The sequence below is a fragment of the Dermochelys coriacea genome, chromosome 1, assembly GCF_009764565.3.
Source record: "Dermochelys coriacea isolate rDerCor1 chromosome 1, rDerCor1.pri.v4, whole genome shotgun sequence".
In the NCBI taxonomy this organism is placed as follows: Eukaryota; Metazoa; Chordata; order Testudines; family Dermochelyidae; genus Dermochelys; species Dermochelys coriacea.
This window is the reverse complement of record NC_050068.2, coordinates 38,286,764-38,308,012: the sequence shown is the minus strand read 5'-3', so window position 1 is coordinate 38,308,012 and position 21,249 is coordinate 38,286,764. Positions and strand designations below refer to the sequence as shown.

At 41.5% G+C, this 21,249-nt stretch overlaps 2 long non-coding RNA genes across 4 annotated transcripts in view; one reads left to right on the top strand and one right to left on the bottom strand.

Moving 5' to 3' along the window:
- Positions 1-12,834, top strand: part of LOC119842363 — a 20,969-nt gene extending 8,135 nt beyond the window's left edge. Inside the window, exon 2 of the long non-coding RNA XR_005288765.2 lies at positions 12,252-12,834. This is a non-coding gene — a long non-coding RNA (uncharacterized LOC119842363). The remainder of the gene's footprint in view (positions 1-12,251) is intronic.
- On the bottom strand, positions 1,424-21,249 carry LOC122457892. 3 transcript variants are annotated; one of them, XR_006277605.1, is made up of 4 exons: positions 20,679-21,249; positions 19,361-19,646; positions 4,655-4,704; positions 1,424-3,088 (listed from the first exon to the last, which is right to left on the bottom strand). It is a non-coding gene; the product is annotated as an uncharacterized LOC122457892 (long non-coding RNA). The 3 variants fall into 3 exon arrangements; XR_006277604.1 differs by having other exon boundaries at positions 19,361-21,249; XR_006277603.1 differs by lacking the exon at positions 19,361-19,646.

Sequence of the window (21,249 nt, the reverse complement as noted above, 5' to 3'; positions counted from 1 at the left end):
TGTAACTCCATTAAACTCAATGGACTTCAGCCAATGTTAATTAGGAGTAAATAAAAAGAGGACCAGCTCCATAGTTTTTAGAGCTGCTGAATTTGCTTCCTAATCAAGCAGAGTTCACCTGAGGGGCAGATTGCCGAAGACACAGTAATTGAAGGTGCTAGTCATAGATATTAGACCTGCAGCAGGCCAGGTATTGCACTGAGCTCTGTGGAAGTGCTTTTCATTCACATGTCCATGGTAGAGCTTCCCCACTTTAGCTCTCTTTTCAGCATTGTTGCCTCTCCTCTTGTATAGAATAGAAGTTGTTGTTGTCATGCCCCGCCCTCCCCAGCAATAATGAATACACACTGCACAATAAGTATATAACATTCTTCCATGGCACTTTGGCTTTGCCCTCTTTCCTTTCACAGCCCTGTGAGGATTTTACTATTTGACGGTGTGTTCTTTTCGGGGTCTCTCACATTATCCAGGGAAATGAATTGTTAACAAAGGACATGATTTGATTCTAGACACATGCTTTTTCCTAGCTAGATTCCCTTCAAGGCTCAAGTGCCATATGCCAGATTGTAGCATTGCTTGGTGACCTTCAACAGCAGCAGTTCCCTCTTCTTAGTGAATCCTGGAATTAAATGTTCTCTTCACACAGTGTGAGGAAACTGGGGGTAGAAATTGACAGGATTGTCCCCATCCTGCTCAACACAACAAGGGGCACAGAGGCATGTCTAACTATGGAAAATCTCTAACTGTGAACTGTATTTGTACATTACTTTTCTAATTACAATTGGCACTTCTGACTGCTGCAGTGTCCCCTGCTGACAAGTCACAGGGTTTGTGACAGCAGCAATAAGGAGCCCACTGTAATATTTCAAACATTTCTATCTGATTTAATTCTGTTTTAACATCAAAAGAATAACTTCAGTGTTCAATATTTAAACAATATAGTTCATATCTGCCTATCCAATACAATTCTCTTGAAGCTTAAAACAGCATTAAAGTTAGATGGAAACTAGTTACCTGAACCAATAATCACTAAACGCCCATTGATTGCAAACAGAGTTAGAGTTGGACACTCTTGTCTGGGAGAACAGTGTAGTAAAATCTCATTCTCTGGGCAAGCTAGTAATAAAGAGTTCAGAGGTGTCATTTGAGTCATAAAAATGAACAATCAGTTTCAGTGGTGTCATCCTTTGTGGCATGGTAGGGAGGATTTACTTCCCATCCACCCACTTTGTCCGCACCAGATCCCAGCTCTGGGTGCTCTGGTTGATGGAAATTTTAATACAATATTGCTGGAAATGGATTGAGTTGGGTATCATTCAAAAACTCTTTCTGCCATAAGCCCAATGGTACCAAATATGACAAACATAAGACAATTGTTGATATATAGTCAAGAAAATGTTAACTATTTTTAAAAATTGGTAAACACAAGCATGCATTGGTTACATTAAATTAAGAGCAATGTTAGTGTTTTTTATCCTAAGGAAATTAGCCTTGACATGTAGGACTGAAGACATTTATTCAAAGCCACCATGTGTGTCTCTCATCTTGATCTAAGCTAGATCCATTGTCACGCTGCTCCTTAGCTGTGCCACACTTGCACATCTCTGTACTAAGCAGGCTGTTGGCCAAACATTTGCAGAGGCATCCCTGTATCACAGCCTATACTCTGCTGCAATAATATTTGTACAGATGTATATGCCTTGTGTAGTATCACTTGAAAACCAAACACTGGTCACTAATATCTTTGTGAAATATTTGTGACAAAGCTGTATGTGGAATTAGGGATACTCACGGATATTATGCTTTAAAAGTCTGTGACTACAAGGTGTTTAAACTAGGCACATTGGGGGAGTTGATAAACAGGTTTTCTCCAGCCAAAGGAAAAAGAGGCAGATCTCAGGCCAGATGTGGCCAAATTCAATGCGCTATTTATTTGTACTGTAGGTTGCAGTGGGAAGAGATCATTTGCCTTGTAAAAGTTACCAGCATGGGAGAAGGCAACATGGAGGCTATACCAGACACCATGGCATCCACAACCAGCAAGGGGAAGGAACTTCATCTGAGGATATGTATCGAAAGTTTACTGGACTATAAAGAGAGGGGAAATTAACCCCCCAAGTTGTCCTTCACCTGAGGGGACAAGGAAAACCAACCCCTTTGGTTGAGGCTGGCCCTTTCATTTCCTTATGGTCACACTTGCTGGTGCTGAAGTCGCTATGACCACCACTGCACCAATAAAAGTAGTAGTACAGGTCACATGGTATTCCCCCCAGATTTGGCATCAACTACTGATCCCTGAAATGCCCACATACTGCAGGACAAAAACTCTTTTCCATGAAAATTTAGGCATTGCAAAGAGTTTTCATATTACTGTTATCAGTGCTTCCCCCCCACACTTTTGATAGTTCCAGGTCTTTTGCAGCTTTTAAGAATGTGTTTGATTAATTTCTGCAGATAGGATTGATAAAAACTACATCCATATGCCATAATTCATCATCATAAAAGTACTTTAAAAGCCTTTCTGTTAAGCATTTGTTCCTCTTCAATCTCATTCAAAGCACATACTTCTCTGCACTTAACCTGCGCATCAGCTATCACCACTACTTTCCCATCCATTAGAGCCTTTGCCAGGCAATTTATGAGCTCCAGCTGAGTTGCACAGTTTGCAGTAGTAAAGTCAGTATTTATTTCTGTTGTCTTTACCTTTTGATGCGACACATTACATACATTCTTGGGGTAGCACTCGATGTGATAGCAATGCTGTATTCATGAGTGTCTGGTGAGAAACACAAGTCTTGTGCTGAAACCGTGCTTAATGGATGCTTTCAGGCTTACCGGAGAAGAAGCAGGTGCTCTTCTCAAAATGTATACCAAGGGAACTAGCATCAAGCAAGTCTTGCCTGCAGTTAGCGCCTGTCTGGCATTTTCAACTTTCTTCTGCTTGATGTGCTTCCTCTCCAACCCTGCCAAATTCAGTTTATGGTTGCACTTCTTATAGCATGTAAGATGCCACTGAGCAATGTGTTCTCACAGGTCTTCTGCAGTGATATTCTCCAAAGATGCAGCTACTAGTTGGTACTCTTCATCTCTCCATTGCATAAAAGTGAAAGACCAAAGTAAAAATCAAGGATTTTATAATAAATTTTGGAATTGTAATTATGTAATTAAGTGCAACCATTTGCAGATAAATTCCAGTAATTTGTCAGCATGCTCATATCTTAACTAGCGCCTCATTACAATGCTTTTAGCATAATACACAAATCTCTTAAAACTACTGAACTGCCTTTTTTTTTTGGGGCTGATGGCGGCAGATCAACTTGAAGCATTCCTTTCATCCATAGTAAGTACAAAAATCAGGTATGTTCAGAGTATTAATTGATAACAGTACTGTCAGTCGGGAGCCACAATTTTAACTTGGGGCATGTCTACATTACACATTGGATTGACGGGCAGCAATCAATCTAGCGGGTGTAGATTTATCGTGTCTAGTCTAGATGCAATAAATAGACCACTGAGCGCTCTCCCCGTCGATTCCAGTACTCCACTGGAGTGAGATGCATAGGCGGAGTAGACGTGGGAGTGTCAGCCTTCTACTTACCACAGTGAAGATACCACAGTAAGTAGATCTAAGAATGTTGACTTCAGCTAAGTTATTCACATAGCTTAAATAGATTCTGTACCCCCACCAGTGTAGACCAGGCCTTGGTGAGGGCTGCATGTTTGATATGCCCATGTTAAAGTATAATTTAATAAAGTTTTCTTTTTAAACATTTTCTTAAATATTTATCTACTTGACTGTTCTAGCCTTTTTACGCTTGGTCCCATTGTGTCAGTGGGAGAAAGGCTTTCAAATGATACTCAACTCATCCCATTTCTGACAACATATCAAAATTTCCACCAACTGGAGGACCTGGAAGCCAGGGGGGGGCAGAGAGACACCCTGCGCCATTCCGCAGAGGGTGACTATTCAAATTAAGATTATGTAGATTTTTATGACTCAATTGACACCTCCTTTACCTTTCTCTCATTAACTTGCCCAGGGAATTACACATGTTCCCAGACTTCCCCAAAATGCCACGCTTCAGCAAGATGGCAACAAAGTGCAGCAGATGGCTTGTTACAACACCCCTCCACCCCAATTACAAACATTCCTACAAAGGAGGCTTCCTGCAGGCCTGGCAATTTTGCTGTGCTACTGAAAATATTGGCCTGTTGAGAAACAAAGATCTTTGGTGCAACCTTTAACTTCTTCTGCAGGGTATACTAACAGTTATTTTCAGCAGAATTGAGTCCCTAGGAAGGAAGGGAGTAATCTAGTATAACAGCCCCATTCTTTGTGAAGTTTGCAGAAGAATGCATAGCTGAGGCTTACAATATGCTCATGGAAAATTTACAAATCTGAGCACAAAATCCATTTGCCTATCATAACCAGGATGGTCGATGGACATGAAAAAAAAACGTAAGGCTATTTTAATCACTTATGTTTAAATAAAGAACTCAGCCCAGGCAAATGGCCAGGTAGAATTTTGCAACGCTGACATAACCTTTAGCTTTGTCACGCTTCCTCACATTTGGTAATGAAATGTGAATCTATACATTTGGGTGATTGAAGATACAAGTAGAAGTAAATAAAATATACTGTAGAATACCAAACCTCTTTGGTACTGCAGAAAGGTGCTTCCTTTCTTGACTTCCCATGAAAATCTGCAAGGGTTTAACAAAAAAAAATAAAATTAAAATTTATTGCAAATATTTCCCACTGTTTATCAACTGAAGCACTGATGATTTCACTGGTAATATTTTTTGTGTAAATCCTCTCACTATTGCAGAAACTATTTCTCCTTGTTTTGATTTGCTTGGCAAATACCCCTGACAGAAAGCAGATTATAATGTTGTGGCTGTAGCACATGGTGTTCCATAGTCAACTGTCAATCCTGATTTTTTTTTTTTTTAAAAAAGACAATCTTTCTCGATTAATAGTTAAAATAAATGCAGTAAGATTCCCCCCGGAGTGGAGGATTTAGGCGGATTCAGGTTCTTATGGAATTTTACAGTGAAGCCTGTTATCAGTAATGGACAAAAAGCAAATGGTGCAAAGAAAGGAGTTTCAGTTTCTGCTTCTCAGTGAGATTTTTCTCTGCCATCAGTAGTACAAATTGCCTAAAGTATAAATATTGTATTTAGGAATGTAGTAGAGGGTATGCAAAGTAAGCCCACTTTTATCTGTAGAGGTGTGATCTGTTGTCATTGGCTGAGGGGTTAAACAGTTTAATTGCAACCAATCCATCGGTTTCCAGGAACCTAATCTGAAGCAGCTACTTGCCGAGGCTCAACTCCTAACTGGATTCTTGAGTAAGCCCATCATTTAAAAGATATCTGCCCTTTCATTCAAAGTGTGGATTGAGGATGCTGGCTTTGAAAATATGCTACTAAGTAGTATGTACTGTAGCTCTGGTCCTCCTTGACAGACATAATATCATGGTTCTCACTTACTGGCTCTCTGAATTTAGCTGTTGAAAACAAATAAGATGGACATTTTGTAATGCTGGGACAGCAGCAACATGGGGCGGGGGGAGGGTGAGTACAACAGCAAGTCCCATCAATGAGAGCAGAAGCATGAGGAGCCTGAGCATGACAAAATGGAGAGTGAGCCTCCTTCTGTACTACTGCAGCAATACTCCTACACTAACTAGGCCTGACACTAGCAAACTTCCATGGGTCAACCCCCACCTCCAATATTAACAACTAAACTATTGACAACTAAAACTAAACATGCTCAGCTTGACATATTTGCATGGAAATAATTAAAATGTCCATCTGAGACAGCAGAGTAATTCTCCACTGTCCAGAAATGTCTAATTCAGTTTCCCTGTAGATAATGGTTTACCATGAGCTAATATGATAGGTTTCAGAGTAGCAGCCGTGTTAGTCTGTATTCGCAAAAAGAAAAGGAGTACTTGTGGCACCTTAGAGACTAACAAATTTATTTGAGCATAAGCTTTCGTGAGCTACAGCTCACTTCATTAGATGCATTTGGTGGAAAAAACAGAGGGGAGATTTATATACACACACAACATGAAACAATGTGTTTATCATACACACTGTAAGGAGAGTGATCACTTAAGATAAGCCATCACCAGCAGCGGGGGGGGGGGGGGGGGAGAAAGGAGGAAAACCTTTCATGGTGACAAGCAAGGTAGGCTATTTCCAGCAGTTAACAAGAATATCTGAGGAACAGTGAGGGGTGGGGTGGGGGAAATAGTTTTACTTTGTGTAATGACTCATTCATTCTCAGTCTCTATTCAAGCCTAAGTTAATTGTATCCAGTTTGCAAATTAATTCCAATTCAGCAGTCTCTTGTTGGAGTCTGTTTTTGAAGCTTTTTTGTTGAAGGATAGCCACTCTTAGGTCTGTAATCGAGTGACCAGAGAGATTGAAGTGTTCTCCAACTGGTTTTTGAATGTTATAATTCTTGACGTCTGATTTTTGTCCATTCATTCTTTTATGTAGAGACTGTCCAGTTTGGCCAATGTACATGGCAGAGGGGCATTGCTGGCACATGATGGCATATATCACATTGGTAGATGCGCAGGTGAACGAGCCTCTGATAGTGTGGCTGATGTGATTAGGCCCTATGATGGTATCCCCTGAATAGATACATGGACAGAGTTGGCAACAGGCTTTGTTGCAAGGATAGGTTCCTGGGTTAGTGGTTCTGTTGTGTGGTGTGTGGTTGCTGGTGAGTATTTGCTTCAGATTGGGGGGCTGTCTACCTGGTCTTTTTAGCTCTCTGGGTGCATGGCACAGCAGTTACTGTTGCTTAAGGATACCCCGTGGAGGTAACCTTCTGTACTGAAAGGTGGTGCTGTGGAATGGAGGGGCAGAATATCTAATAGCATGCTATGGATTCTGTAGTATTGGTTATGTAACATGTTCTTTGCTGTAATGCAAAGAGTGCCCAAAGCAGGAGAGACCATAAACCTTTAAAAGGGCCAATTTCTGAAAGCTGAAAATATTTGAGCAAAATTGACTGAGGAAAAACTTAGAGAAAAATGTGAATGATAATTGAGAGTAGCTTAAGGACATTTTACTAGATGATCTAAAAGCCACAATCACATAAGAAAGCTACACGGGTTAAAAACAAATATTGGTTTAGAGAAAAAGTGAAAATAGTAATACATTTAAAAAAAAACATACAATAAGAGGAAGGGAAGTTGACAGCAATGAATTATTAGAAATTTAATGTGGATGATTGAGAAGGGAAGCTTAAGGCCTCAATGAAAAATCTGTGGCCAGTAGGATTTAGGACAAGGATTTTAAAGAGTGTCAGAGGAACACAAAGAATCCTAACAATTATATAGGTCCACTACAAGTGGAGATGGCTAAATTGTTGATAATGATGTAGACAGACAAGTGTATGAAGAAATATTTGTTCTATATTTTGAAAGAAGCTGGAGGTACTCATCATATAGTGATAAAATACTTTCCATTCCAGCAATAACCGAGTGGGACTTAGCTGCTACTAAAGTTAAAACATTTTAAAATCACTTATTCTGATAAATTGCACCTGAGAGCTTTAAAAGAGTTGACTGCAGAGTTCTTGGAAATCTTATACTAACTTTTAATAATTTTTGGAAAACTGGGTAAGTTCCAGAGGACTGGCAGAAAGCAAGTGTCAATATTTATAGAGGGGTCATATAACTATCCAGGTAATTATTGGCCCGATGCTTGACATCATTCCTGGTCAAAATAATGAACACCTCCCTTCTACCCCCCCCCACTCCCAAATATACGTTAGAAAGTATGGAAATCAGTTGGGGGTCATCCAAAATAATTTCTCGTCAGTATCACAACCCATGCATATCTGCACTGCATAAATGAATCTGAAAATTGAACATTGATCTAACCAGACTACTTTACTCCTGCTAATAGGCTGATTGTATTCTCCAGTAGCATTTACAGGAACTTTTGAAAATTCCTCCTAAGTCACTTAGGAGCACAAGTCCCACTGAAAGTCAATGATATGTGCTCTTAAATAACGTAGGTGCTTTTGAAAATTCCATCTTATACCAGAATACAAGTGTCTTTACATCCTTACAGCAAGTTATTCATGCCTTCCTGAAGACCATATTCAGTTAGTGGGGGAAAGCGGCTTTTTTTTTTTAATCACTTCACAAGAAGTGATCACACTCAGAGTAATTGCTTGGGGAAATTGCCTAAAAGTATATAATCAGAAATCCCAAAGATTTATCAAAGTGAGACCCAGCAAAGACATGTAGCTACTGTATCTGGGGTTACCAATCTCTTTAGTACTGGCACAAAAAAACTAACTAGCTTACATGGTAGGGTATCACAAAGACATTTACCTACAAAATCATCTGAACTAGAATTATTCTGAAATAAACCTTTGTGATCTAGTGGATAATGAGATTCACTGCTTTTTTCAACCAAAGTGATAGAAACAGACTTGATCATAAGATGACACTGCATTTATTTAGTTGATATTTAAATACTGTATCTAAAAATAGTATAATAAATCTCTAGAGTTTTATTTTAGGGATATAAAACCAGTCTATGTGGAGTCATAGCCCTTCTACTTGCTTTAGTCTAGATGGCTATTTTAAACAAATACTATCTCAGAATACTTCCCTTAAAATAATCTTGACTGTGTTTATTAAAATGTACTGTATCCTACTGGTATTACTGTATTAGCTTAAACCAGTTTGGTACTTTATCTGGAGTTTTTTTCAGTACAACTGTGATGGTAACTTCTTTCCAAACAAATATCGTACATTGTTTCTTAATTGTGTTTGTACATTTAGATCTCATTTTGTCCTATGTATACATACACAGTTTAATCCAAACATCTTCAATTTCTTAGACAATTTTGAATAGTGATTTGAACAATTTTCTCAAGAGAAAGAACAGTATTAATACTGTTTTATGTTAGTTCTCAAAACACATTATTTAACTACTTTAAGTGTCAGAAAAATGTATCCTTTAAATAAAGGAGAGCTTCAAAACTCTAATGGGGACTGGGCAAGTATGTGAGCATACTGTTTAAACTTCACCTGTTTCCATTACGCACATCATAAGGAATTCACATGGGCTTTCCAGTAGCTGTGTTTTATGTCTTGAAGTGCCATGTACTGGTATGAGACCAAAGTGAAAGTGCCAAGTTAGAAAGGAATCATCATGTCTTCTCATAGGAGGGCAGTGGTATCAATACAGAACTGCATGCATTTTAGATAGCCTGGATAGATAACCTGAGACCAGGGTGCTAATAAGGCCAAGTGCCTGCAGGGAAAATATACTAAGGGCTGGTCTATGTTGAAAAGTTAGAGTGGTGTAGTTACAGCTCAGAGGGGTGTGAAAAATCCACAGTATAGACAGCCCTTGGTCTTCTGTCATCCTAGCTACCGCCTCTCGGGAAGGGGAGTTATCTACAGCGATGGGAGAACCCCTCCCATTGCTGTAGTGTCTACACAGAAGAGCTACAGCAGCACAACTGCAGTGTTGCAGCTGTGCCACTGTAGCGTTTGAAGTGTAGCATAGCCTAAAAGCCAGACCTGTGGATCTTGCAGGCCTTGGAGCAAAGGTGACTGTATTTCACCTTTGCGCTCTTCTGATCTCCAGTGCTGTAGAGGGCCAGCTCAGCTGCCATACAAGTTAAAGAAACCTCAGGGCTGGTTTAGCTTCCTCCAATCGGTAAAAGGACCCCAAAGTGTTGTTATGCTATCCAGGGATCACCAAGCTCCAGCCACAGCCCTTTCTGCATATTTCCAAGAAGCACCTTCATGTTTTCCCTCCTGCATGGAAGAAGCTACTTGGGGGGGAAAAAAAATTTCTACATCTCCACAGAGGCCCCACTGTTGTCCTGGAAACTCAGTTCAGCCATGATGCTGGAGCGAGACCTCTGGGCACTATGTAACAGATAGTAAATTAAAAAAAAAACGTGCTGTGTGGGAGGCAGGCATGGAAATGCTTGGGCACAAGGCAGAAAACTCTAGCAAATTAGCTGACCTGTGTGGTTCCTGCCCTCTCCAGCACTATGGCTACAATAATTGTAAGCTCTTTCAGGCTTAGTCTCCCTCTTCCATATGTTTATACAATGCCTACCACAATGGGACCTCAAGGGGATATTGCAATATAAGTTATTAATATGAATATCATCCATACACTTCCTGTGGAGGGCACAGAGGAAAGGGAGCAAGAGAGGGGATGACTTGCACACTGCAGTTTTTCCTCGCATCCCAGTTGCCAAAAAAGACTCCTGAGCCTGATGACCTAGTGCTCTCTCCTTAGCTGTTTCTAATGTGGATCCCCCTTCTCCACTTAAAAGGTACAATGAAAAGGTACAGCGACATTCTCCAGTTATTTGAACCTGCAGGTCAGTCAGTACCACCATACTCAGCACTTGGATGAAATGTTCGGAGGAGGTTTAGGTACTGGTAAATATGAGGTCCTCTTAGGCAGAAGGGCATACATTTTCCCCCCCTCAGGCTCCGACAGCCTAATGACCCATCGCAAAGGGTCAGATTCTGCTACTCTCACTCATATTAGTAGCGCCTTACTCCATGGAACTGCATGTGAAATAAGGCAATGTTCAATGTGAGCAAAAGCATTAGAATATGTCCCATAATGTTGTGCTGATATTTTAAAAGGGTAAGCAGGATGATCAGAGTAGTTATAGGCCTATCAGCCTGACATTGCTCCCACTCAAGATGGAGTGGCTGACACAGGACTCTATTAATAAAGCATTAAAGGAGGGCAATGTAATTAATGCAAATCATGAAAAATAGATCCTGGCAAACTAGCCTGATATGTTTTTTGGATTAGATTTGGTTGAGTAAGGCAATAGCGTTGACATACTTGGACTTGATACCACATGACATTTTCATTAAAACATGGCACACATTAAATGGATTAAAAACTGACTAACTGATAAGTCTCAAAATGCAACTGTAAACAGGGTAATGTCATCAAGGTGGTCTGTTTTCAGTAGGATCCCACAGACTGGTTCTTGGGCCTATGATATGTTATATTTCGAAGAAGACATAACGTTTACAGATGACACACAAAATCAGGAAGGTGGGGGTGGTAAATAATGGAGGATTCAGAGCTGCCTGGATCACTTGGTACATTGCTTGCTTGTGCCCAGTGTGTGTTCTTATACAGCCAAATGTAGAGTTATACAATCAAGGAACAAGGAATATCAGCCATACCTATAATGAGCTGAACATGAGCTCCTAGTGCAATGTTATGGCCAAGAGAGCTAATGCTATCTTGGGATGCACAAACAAGGGAACTCTAATTTTACCTCTGTATTTGGCACTGGTGAGAATGCTGCTGGAATAGTGTGTCCAGTTCTGGTGCCCACAAGTCAAGAAAGGTGCTGATAAATTGGAGAGGGTTCAGAAGACAGCCACGAGAATGATTAAAAGATTAGAAAACATGCCTTATAGTGACTGAGCTCTTTGAGTCTATTTATCTTAAAGAGAAAATTAAGGGGTGACTTGATCTATAAGTACCTACAGGAGAAACAAATATTTAAACAGGTTCTTCAGTCTAGCAGAGAAAGAGGTAACAAAATCCAAATTCAGGCTGGAACTATGGTGTAAATTTTTGATGGTGAGAGTAATTAACCATTGGAACAATTTACCAAGGATTGTGGTGAATTCTACATCACTGACAATTTTAAAAGCAAGATTTTCTAGGAAATATTTTGTTGTGTTTCTACAGCCTGTATTACAGGAAGTCAAACTAGATGATCATAATGGTCCTTTCTGGCCTGAGAATTTATGAATATGCCACAGAAAGTAAGCGGTCAGGCCTGGCAGGTAAGGACACTACTACAATTCTCTCCAAAGCCTTTTTGTCTGGAGACAGGACCTTCATCACAAGCTACTGAGACTCTCAGACACACAGATTAGTAGTTCCAAATCTCAGCTGCAGTATTGTCAGATATTTCTTCCCTATGTAAAACACAATGTCTTTATTGTCAACGTGGATAAGTATAGTTTACCTGTGATGTCAAGAGTAGGCAATTCTGTTCATTTAAGGGGAGTAAAGGCACATTAAATCAAATTCATCCCTGATGCAACTCTACTGGATTGAAGTCAGATTTACTGAAGTCAGTGTTTGGGTGTGTTACACAGAGCAAGTTCTTCCATTCTCATGCACATGTACCTAGTCGTTGGGCGTCCTGGTCAGAGGTATAACTCTGCCTTCTCTCCCTTCTTTCCTTTTAGGAAGAGGAAGGTACTAAAGAATCCAGGTCCTCTTCCATATGTTTATACAGAAGCTGAACTAGGATGAAAGGCCTTTTCCATTTCTGCTAACTGCACTGAGATCTCCCATAGGATTTACTTCTGCCACTGAAACGCCACATGGGATTTCACTTTACTTGGGCACATTATTAGTCATGCTTCCATGGCTTTGAAAATATTATACCAAGCCTGATTCATATTCCATCCCAAACTGCCACCATTGAGAGCAGCAGAGGCACTCAACCTGGAACCACATTTGTATGAGAGGAAGGAGACTGTTAGCAGGGTGTTTTCTCTCCCTCCTGTGGCCCAAACTAGCACCAAGCAGATGACCTTCATGACATGTTGCAAAGCTCATATTTTCCCCTCTGGAAATGAGGTATGGATGAGGCATTGTTTGAGGGGGAGGAGGATTTGAGAATTTAAGTTGCCTGTCTTACTAGTGGTGGGTTATTTTAAATTATATTGCTGCACTTAGAACATATTTAAAACTATGCCAATGGTGCCTAGGTTTAATTTTTCAGCATATCTAGCCATCTAAATAAATGTTTGATTGTCTTGTCTACTTCCTGAGTTCCAAGAAATTTAGTTTTGCACCAGTTGTTTGAACACTTATGTACTCATAAGAGATCATATATCATGGATGTTGTTAGCATATGTTATAAAGTATGTACCTGGCACAGATTATCCCTTATTATTCTATGCATACCTTTCAACCTCCATGCATGCCAGTGAGTGACACAAGCCATTGAAATGTGTGACAAATGACCTAAATGTGGAACACCTTGGTTTTACTGCACATTGCACCATAATTAACAGATAAGAGGTTTTTCCACAATAAAACCCCTTTTTGGGGAAAGTTTTCTTCCAGTAAATCACATTGCAAAACTGGTTTATTTAATTCTCACCATTAAAAATCTGTAAAACCTATTAATCTGTCAGTTATGCGGTAATGTGCAACCAAACAGCCCCTTTACTCTCCCTTGCTTCCCCTCTTCCTGGTTCAACCTCCCTTTATTGTCCCCCTCCAGCTGCCCTCTCACAAACAGAGGTTCAGGAGTAGCTCCCTGTGCTGCTGGTTGCTCTGCAGCTCTTCTGCTTTGAATGCAAGGTGCTGATGAGCCTCACCTCCACTATGGAGGCAGATGACAGCAGAAAGTAGCTCCGGGTAGCTGAGAGCAGCTTTCAGGTCAGGAGTGCTGGGTGTGGCTGAACTGAGGCAGTAGCACACCTTATTTCTTCCTGTGGCTGGCTCCTCTCCCCTAGGCAGGAAGGCAGATGCCGATAGAGGGTGCTGTGGCATGCCGCGAAGGCCTCGTGAGCTTGCGCTCAGAATGCAGATAATGGTGGCATGATGGGAGGGTGGGTTCACAGCACCCTCCCTGTAGGCTAGGGCCAGTGGGGACCTGGTCTTGTGCACTCCCCTCCCTACTCCCTCTTCACTGCAGCTGACCCCCAAGAACACCTGTGGGGAATTCAGGCAGGTCAAAGTGGGGACGCTGTGCAGAGAACCAGAAGTGGCTCTCATCTGTGATGTACTGTGAAATGCGGCACTGTTAAGAGGTAGGATTCTATAATCGAAATGTTAGAGTTTATATTCTGGGCATCCTAATCTTTGTGATAGCTGTAACTCCACTTTCAAGCTGGTGCAACTCTACTGTACTAAATGAATGGAGTTGCACTGCTGTACAAGGGGAATAATGCCATGGGGAATCAAGCCTGAAATCTTTATACGTAAGCCCACAAGTTTGCCCATGGAAAAACTTGCCTTTTGAGCACAAACAGCAATTGTTTTGCATTCACTCATGTGACTGGGTACCAAATGCAAACAAATGTTATCACAACTGTACGAACCACTCTTGAAAATGTGACCACTATCACAGAAACCAAACCCAAGGATCCATAGTGCCATGCAATTTAAAACAAAACATCTACATCCTCAGTATTTTTCCAAACATCATAACACAGATTCCATTTTACATTACTATCCAAGTCAGGCACTTATGGTATGTCTGCTTCTGTATAGTAGAAATGGTACTTTACCTACATAAAAAGCCAGCCCACACCAACATCTGTAACATCATCCATTCCTCTGTGATACACACACTGTTTGGATAGGGTTTGAGCCTTCACCAATACAGGGCAAGATTTACTGACAACCCTCCCCTGGCCTGGGCACCTGCTTCCATTTCCTCCCCAGCAACCTTCCCCTGGCCTCCTCCACCCCTTGGGTTGGGAACCCATTGTCCATCTGCCCCACTCTCTAGTGCAACTCTTCCCCGGAGTTACTCAGCTCAACCACAATAGGATCTAGGCAACCCCCGCACTCCACATCCTGCCCCGCCTGGTCCCCAGTAATTGCCAGGCCCCTCACCTTTCCGGATGAACACCTTGCTGTTGAAGTGGTGGCTGCAGCACGAGTCCAGTGTGGCAGTAGTCGGGAAGTAGTCGGGTTGCCTGGGCAGCTGGGGAGGGAGCAAGAGTGCTCCCTTGCCTAGCTCGGGACTCCTTCCCACTCCTCAACTCCCATCTGCCTATGCAGACTGTGGTGTAACTATACTGGTGTAACCCTAACTGTGTGGGCCCTGGCACAAACTGCACACTAGCACCATTGTAGCTACGTCACTGGATATCTTGTTCCAACTCAGCAGAGAAGGGAACAAAAGCTGTTCTTTAGGGGATTTCAACTGCTTCTCAAAATAAAACCTGTCTCCACCCACCAGATCTCATTTACTGGGCAAAGTGATAATCCATATGTAAAAAACAAACAGGTCTGATTCTATTCTCACTTATAGCATGGTAAACCCTGATTAACTCCACTGACAGGTGTAATTCGCCTCTCACACCAGTGTAGCACCATTGATTCCAGTGGAGTCCCTACAGTTTGAACCCATGTAAGAGAGGAAAATCAGACCCAGTATATCTTTACTTTATTTGGCCCAGGTCCTCACTTGGCATGAATCACCACAACTATTTAAGAGCTTGGTATTGTTATTTTATTATGACAATTTACATTAGCTGATTTAGTCATTCATATGCAAGTTAGTCCTCCTTCCCCCTCAAAAAAAGGGCTGAAAGAGCTACAAGCCAAAAGAAACTGAGAAAATACCAGCCAATCCAAAAGCCCCAGCTGCCACCACCAAAAAGAAGTTTTAACCAATCTTAAGCATTTCAATAATTTAACATAAAGTTAGCCTAAGCAAATACCACAAAGCCCACAGAAAACTCCCTAAAAAAACCAAACAAAATTCCAGCCTTAATAACAAATTATTCATAAGTAATTAAAATGTTCATTTCTTGTTTTTCTGAGCGGACAAGCCATAAAACTCACTGCTTCAGTGATTACTGAAATATGGCCTATTATATTTGTGTCCGATACATAACAATTCAGACACAGGGTGGAGGTGATTATATCATCTTAGCTGGCCACAGACATATCCCCTGTCTTGGACACACAGAGAGAAATTGAGGAGCCAGCAACGTAACTTGACTGGAATCCACAAGAATGAAGAGCTGCCAAATCATAAAGTAGTAAAAGAACTCATTTTCTGTGTGCTAGGAAATATACACTGCTGCAACAGAACCTTACCACTAGAGAACTCCTTAGAACAGCTAGACAATACATTTTCTTTGCCATGAATGACAAACAATCCATTTAAAGTGAACACAAATATGCATGCTATCACCTGCAAATGGTTAAATATTTTGATGTGGCAAGATTGATAACTGCTCCTTTTTGTTTAATATTTTTAGGTCATGTTGGGTATTAAATCAAGCTGTATTGTACAGTAGGTTGGCTCTGTTCCTGTAACACTCTTGTCATGTGTATGTCATTAAAACTTGTCAAATAAATATAAAGCCTAATGTTGAAGAACCTTTTAAGCATGTGTTTCATTTAACCATTGATCTGTGAATGCCTTTCAGTTTACATCAAAGTTCTGCTCTGACCTGCTGAGGTGAATAATGATGAACAGAAAATATTTTAACTTTCCTTCTGGCATTGAGGGCAACAGATTCCAGAGAGATTTATTGAAATACATGGTAACAATGGCATCAGTCTAAAAAAGGATGATCAAAATATTCTAGCTTTGTGCTTAATTTGCTGGAGAGACTGTGACCCAGCCATATAAGCCTTACTGTACACTCTTAAATAAAAGAGAAACCACTGGCAGAATTAAGAGGATGATTTTTAAGGGCTCTGTTTTGGTTTGCCCACAAGCCCTGTGCATGGGACATGGTCATAGGAGCAGACTGGGAACTAGATTTTGTCTCTTTGAATTACAATCTACTTCCTAGTTCCCAGCCTGCTCCTGGGGGAAAATAATCTGTGCCAGCCCTATTCCTGGCACCGATTACTTCCCGTGCTGCAACTGTGCTGGCAAAGCATTAAGAGAAATGGAGCCAAAACTCCATCCCTTCCCTGCCTTTATCTGCCCACTCCCAACCCTTCTGCATGGGAGGAGCAGTAGTGACACTGCAGACTTTACTGCCCCTGACGCTGCTACTCATGATGGTGACTTAACAACTGCTGAAACACTGAATGACGACAGACCATGGTGGTTGGCTTCAGGATTATAACCAATGAAAATCATGTGGGTTGTTTAGCTATGTACAAGCATACATCCCATTAGGTTTATATTTGTTATTATTTTACATTTTTTTCTTTTTGGCGGGGAGAGGATAAGGGGAAGCAGGAGAGCAGGAATGGATGGCAATGAAGAAAAGGTTTCAGAGTAGCAGCCGTGTTAGTCTGTATTCGCAAAAAGAAAAGGAGTACTTGTGGCACCTGCATGATGCATCCGATGAAGTGAGCTGTAGCTCACGAAAGCTTATGCTCTAATAAATTTGTTAGTCTCTAAGGTGCCACAAGTACTCCTTTTCTTTTAATGAAGAAAAGGTTACACACATTAGACATGTGTAACATATACTTGTCTCAATAATAGAGGTGCTAGCTATGACATCCTTGCTAGACTGTGATTCAGAGAATGACAGTCTACGTGACTGGTACCTAAGTGTCCCAATTCCAATGGACAAAAATGGGGGTCTAAAGCTAGGTTCCCAATTTCAGACTTAGGCATCTAAATCAGTGGCCTAAAATAACTTCAATGAGAGCTGCTAGGTGCCTAATTATGGCTTTAGGCATCTAACTGTAGACACCCAGGTTAGAAAATATGGCGAGAATTCTTTACTTCTTGCCAAACCTATTAAATAGCGTTTCTCAATGCTTTTTAAACAGCTGCCATCTTTCTTCCCACATGCTACACTTTAGCTGTGGGTGAAGTTAGTCCTATAAATCATTTTAATTTGTGAAACATTTGTGGCTCTTATTGGATAAAAAGATACTAATTGTAAATTATTAATATGAGAACATAAGATCAGCCATACTGGGTCAGACCAATGGTCCATCTAGCCCAGTATCCTGTCTGCTGATGGTGGTGGCCAATGCCACATACGTCAGAGGGAATGACCAGAACGGGTATTCATCAAGTGATCCATCCCCAGTCACCCATTCCCAGGTTCTGGCAGAGGCTAGGGACACTTCAGAGCATGGTTTGGTATCCCTGCCCATCCCGGCTAATAGCTATAGATGTTCCTATCCTCCATGAACTTATCTAGTTCTTTTTTGAACCCTGCCATAGTCTTGACCTTCATAACATCCTCTGGCAGAGAGTTCCACAGGTTGACTGGATATAAATCCGAAGTACCAGAAATCCCTGTTTCATAAAACCAGATGATATGAATAGAGGAGGAAAAAGGTAGGGGCTATCCTTTATTAACAAAAGCAAAATGGAAATCTTTATGTATATATAGTTTGCATGGCATGTAGATAGGGTAAATAAAAGGCCTCACAAGTTTTCAAAGAATCCATTGCCTGGAGGCAACAGCTCCTTAAAACACATGCGTTACTCCCCCCCCCCCATTTTGCATAATATGCTGAAAGTCAGGGATACAGGTCTGTTATCATTTATAGAAGCTACCAGGTGGCCACTGTTTTGGCTAATTCTCCTGCATGTGGTTTGTTTCCAGTAGTATGGATTGAATTTTGTTAATAATGATCATACTTTCCATGCCTGTGGTTCACATACAAATGACTGTTTTGTCAGCGCTGTCTGCGAAAAAACACAGTTCACATTCTAACTTGTGTTCAAACTCTCCAATTAGCTCTCCACTGACATATGCCAAAACTTCTCTTGTGCTTCCACTCAGATTCTCCATTCTTATAGTAAAAGTAAATCCCTCTTCAGGACATTATCAAGGACCTGAACAAAGAGGCCAAAAACCAAATGGGACTCAAGACTGAACTACTTTGTCATCTTTGGAGATGGGTTTAATCATATTATTCATCCTCTGGCTGTTGTCATTCTGGTACTTATCACAAGGATTAAAACCTCTCAAACAGGAGTGCAGGCAAAGTGTAGGCTTGGAAAACAGAGCAGGGAGACTGTTTTGCAGGACTGGTATCCACACTAGGGCTTCCCACATACGGTTGAACCCCAAACCAAGGAGTTTGAGTTTACTCTTGAATTGTTAAATTATTTTATTCTGCTATAAACTTATTGTAACCCTCAAGGCAAAGACCTGACTGATAGCACCTTCTTTTTTCTTCATTCAACAAGGTTACTGACGGTCATTCCAGAGCTGATGCTTAAAAATGACAGTACAGAACAATGGGTTGGGCACAAAGCCAAGGATGAAGAGCATGAAACCTGGGGACAAAGGATGGTCAGAGCATAAGAGCAATGTTTTTCAGCATTTTTCTAAAAAGGCTTTTCCATGATAAAAATTACACTTACAAAACTGACACCCCTTCTACTGAAAGATCCAACCAAAATCCCTCAACCACCCCCAAAACTGCCTGAAACCAACCAACCTAAAAAAAAAAATAAAAGTACATTAATTTTTAAAAAGCAAACCCACAAACTGTACTCCAAGCAGAGCTTTTACCCTGAAAATGGAGAAGTGCCAGACACTACATAAAGTCCATTAAGTACTTTGCTATTGATTTGGAAGGTGCTCAGATAATTGATGGGCAGCAGTATACAATCCTAAAATAGATAGATCATGATATTGTGACTGGAAGTGTTACTCACCCCGGGACAACGCTGCCTCCTGGCATTTTTGGAGATTAGCTCTGCCACACCAATGCCACTTCTGGCGGCTGCACTCTGTCTCTCTCTGCAGCTCCTCTCTAATTCCAAGAGCTGCAGCCTCCTCTTTGTGACTTGGCCCTCCGGCCAGGTGACTGTGGTTTCCTTTTCCAGAGGGGATGTCAGTCTCTTCTTGCCAGCAGTCTTCTCTGCACTGCCCCATGTTGCCACTCAGTAGCTGGCAGGGGAACCTGAGCCCACCCTCTAGTCTGGGTTCCAGTTCAGGGCCCTGTTGTTAACAGTTAAGGTCCTGAACTAACCTCACTACTCTCACCCCTGAACTCCTTCTCCCCTTCCTTCTCTCAGAGAAGGAGACTTCAGCTTCTTCCCTGCTGCCTTCCCACACTACTTCCAACCTCCAAGATATATAGAAGCTCCACCTGTTCCCTCACAGGTAAGCTGCTTTCTAATTAGCTTCCTCCAGCCTAAATTTTCCCCATTTACAGCCTAATTGCCCCCTTTGCCCAATTCAGCTCTTGCAAGGCCAGTGTGGGGAGTACACCCCCATCACAGATATAGTCACAGAAAGTGGCATGATCCAAGTACAGGACTGAGAGACAGGAACACCTCCTGAGATACAATCCCAGGTCTGACAATGGAGCCCTTTCTAGCCTTGAGCAGGTCACTTAACCTCTCTAGCTCAAGTCAGACTGCTGCAGGCACTAATGAGTTAACTTTCGTAAAATGCTTTGAAGATGGAGGGTGCTAAGATAAAGAGTGCTGTACAAGTGCTAAGCATTATTACATATGGGAATTGATCTATAAATATGACAGCAGAGATTCCCAGTTGTGGTGTGATTCAGCCTAGAAAGTTTGATGGATAACCTTTCCTCCCCCCCAACCCACTATAACAAATTTCTTTTCTTTGATGAGATGTGAAATTACATTCCTTTTAACTTCAATTTTTATAGTATGCTGTCAAGGCAAAGTGCTGATGAATCTTCAGAGTGCAAACTATTACCAGCTGTTCATGATGTTACTTGTCTAGGGGCTAAAACTACAATTATCCAGACTGGCCCTAGCTATATGCTCTATAATCTGTGAAACCAGGTTTAGAATAAAAGGAATATTTTTCCAACTTAGTTTTTAGTTAAACTAGTCAGGCTTGTTTCACTAACAGGATTTGCTAGTGTGCAATGGAAAATAAACCTCATTTTCTGGAGACAGCTAAAATTATTAACCAAATTTAACCCTTAACTGTACTCATGCAATCCCACGGCGTTCACAGGGTTACATGATATGACAGGGGCGCTCTACTTACTGCTGGAATAGCACCTCCCGATGGCCATTCTGGGATAGCTCCTGGAGGCCAACACCCTCTCCCAACATTGCAAGAACCAGAATGACAGCATGCTTTTGGTCCACAGACTCCTCTCTCATCCAAAGAGAGCTGCTGCTGCCTCTTCATGACTCAGTGCTCCATCCAGGTCACTCAGTGTTTCTCCCTTCCAGGGTAGAGTCCATCAAAGTCTCTTCTGTTCAAGGGGCATTCAGCAATCCTTCTCATGCCCAGTACCCTGGCCCTTTCACTCCTGCAGTGACCTGGGCAGTCTTCCAGGTCACCATTCCACCCCCAGTGGCAGGCAGGGGAACTGGGGCCCACCCTCTACATTGGATTGCAGCCCAGGGACCCTGCAACACACAGCCAAAATCTGTTCAGTCCCAAGCCTTACTGCTTACTCCCTCTACTACTTCCTACCCCACATCTCACAGGCTCACCACCCTGCTCTTTTCAGAGTACACTCTGCCTTCTGGGCCAGACCCCCAGGATCTATCTCCTTCCTTCTCTACTAAACAGAGAGTGATCTCAAACTTCCTCCCAGCAGCCTTTG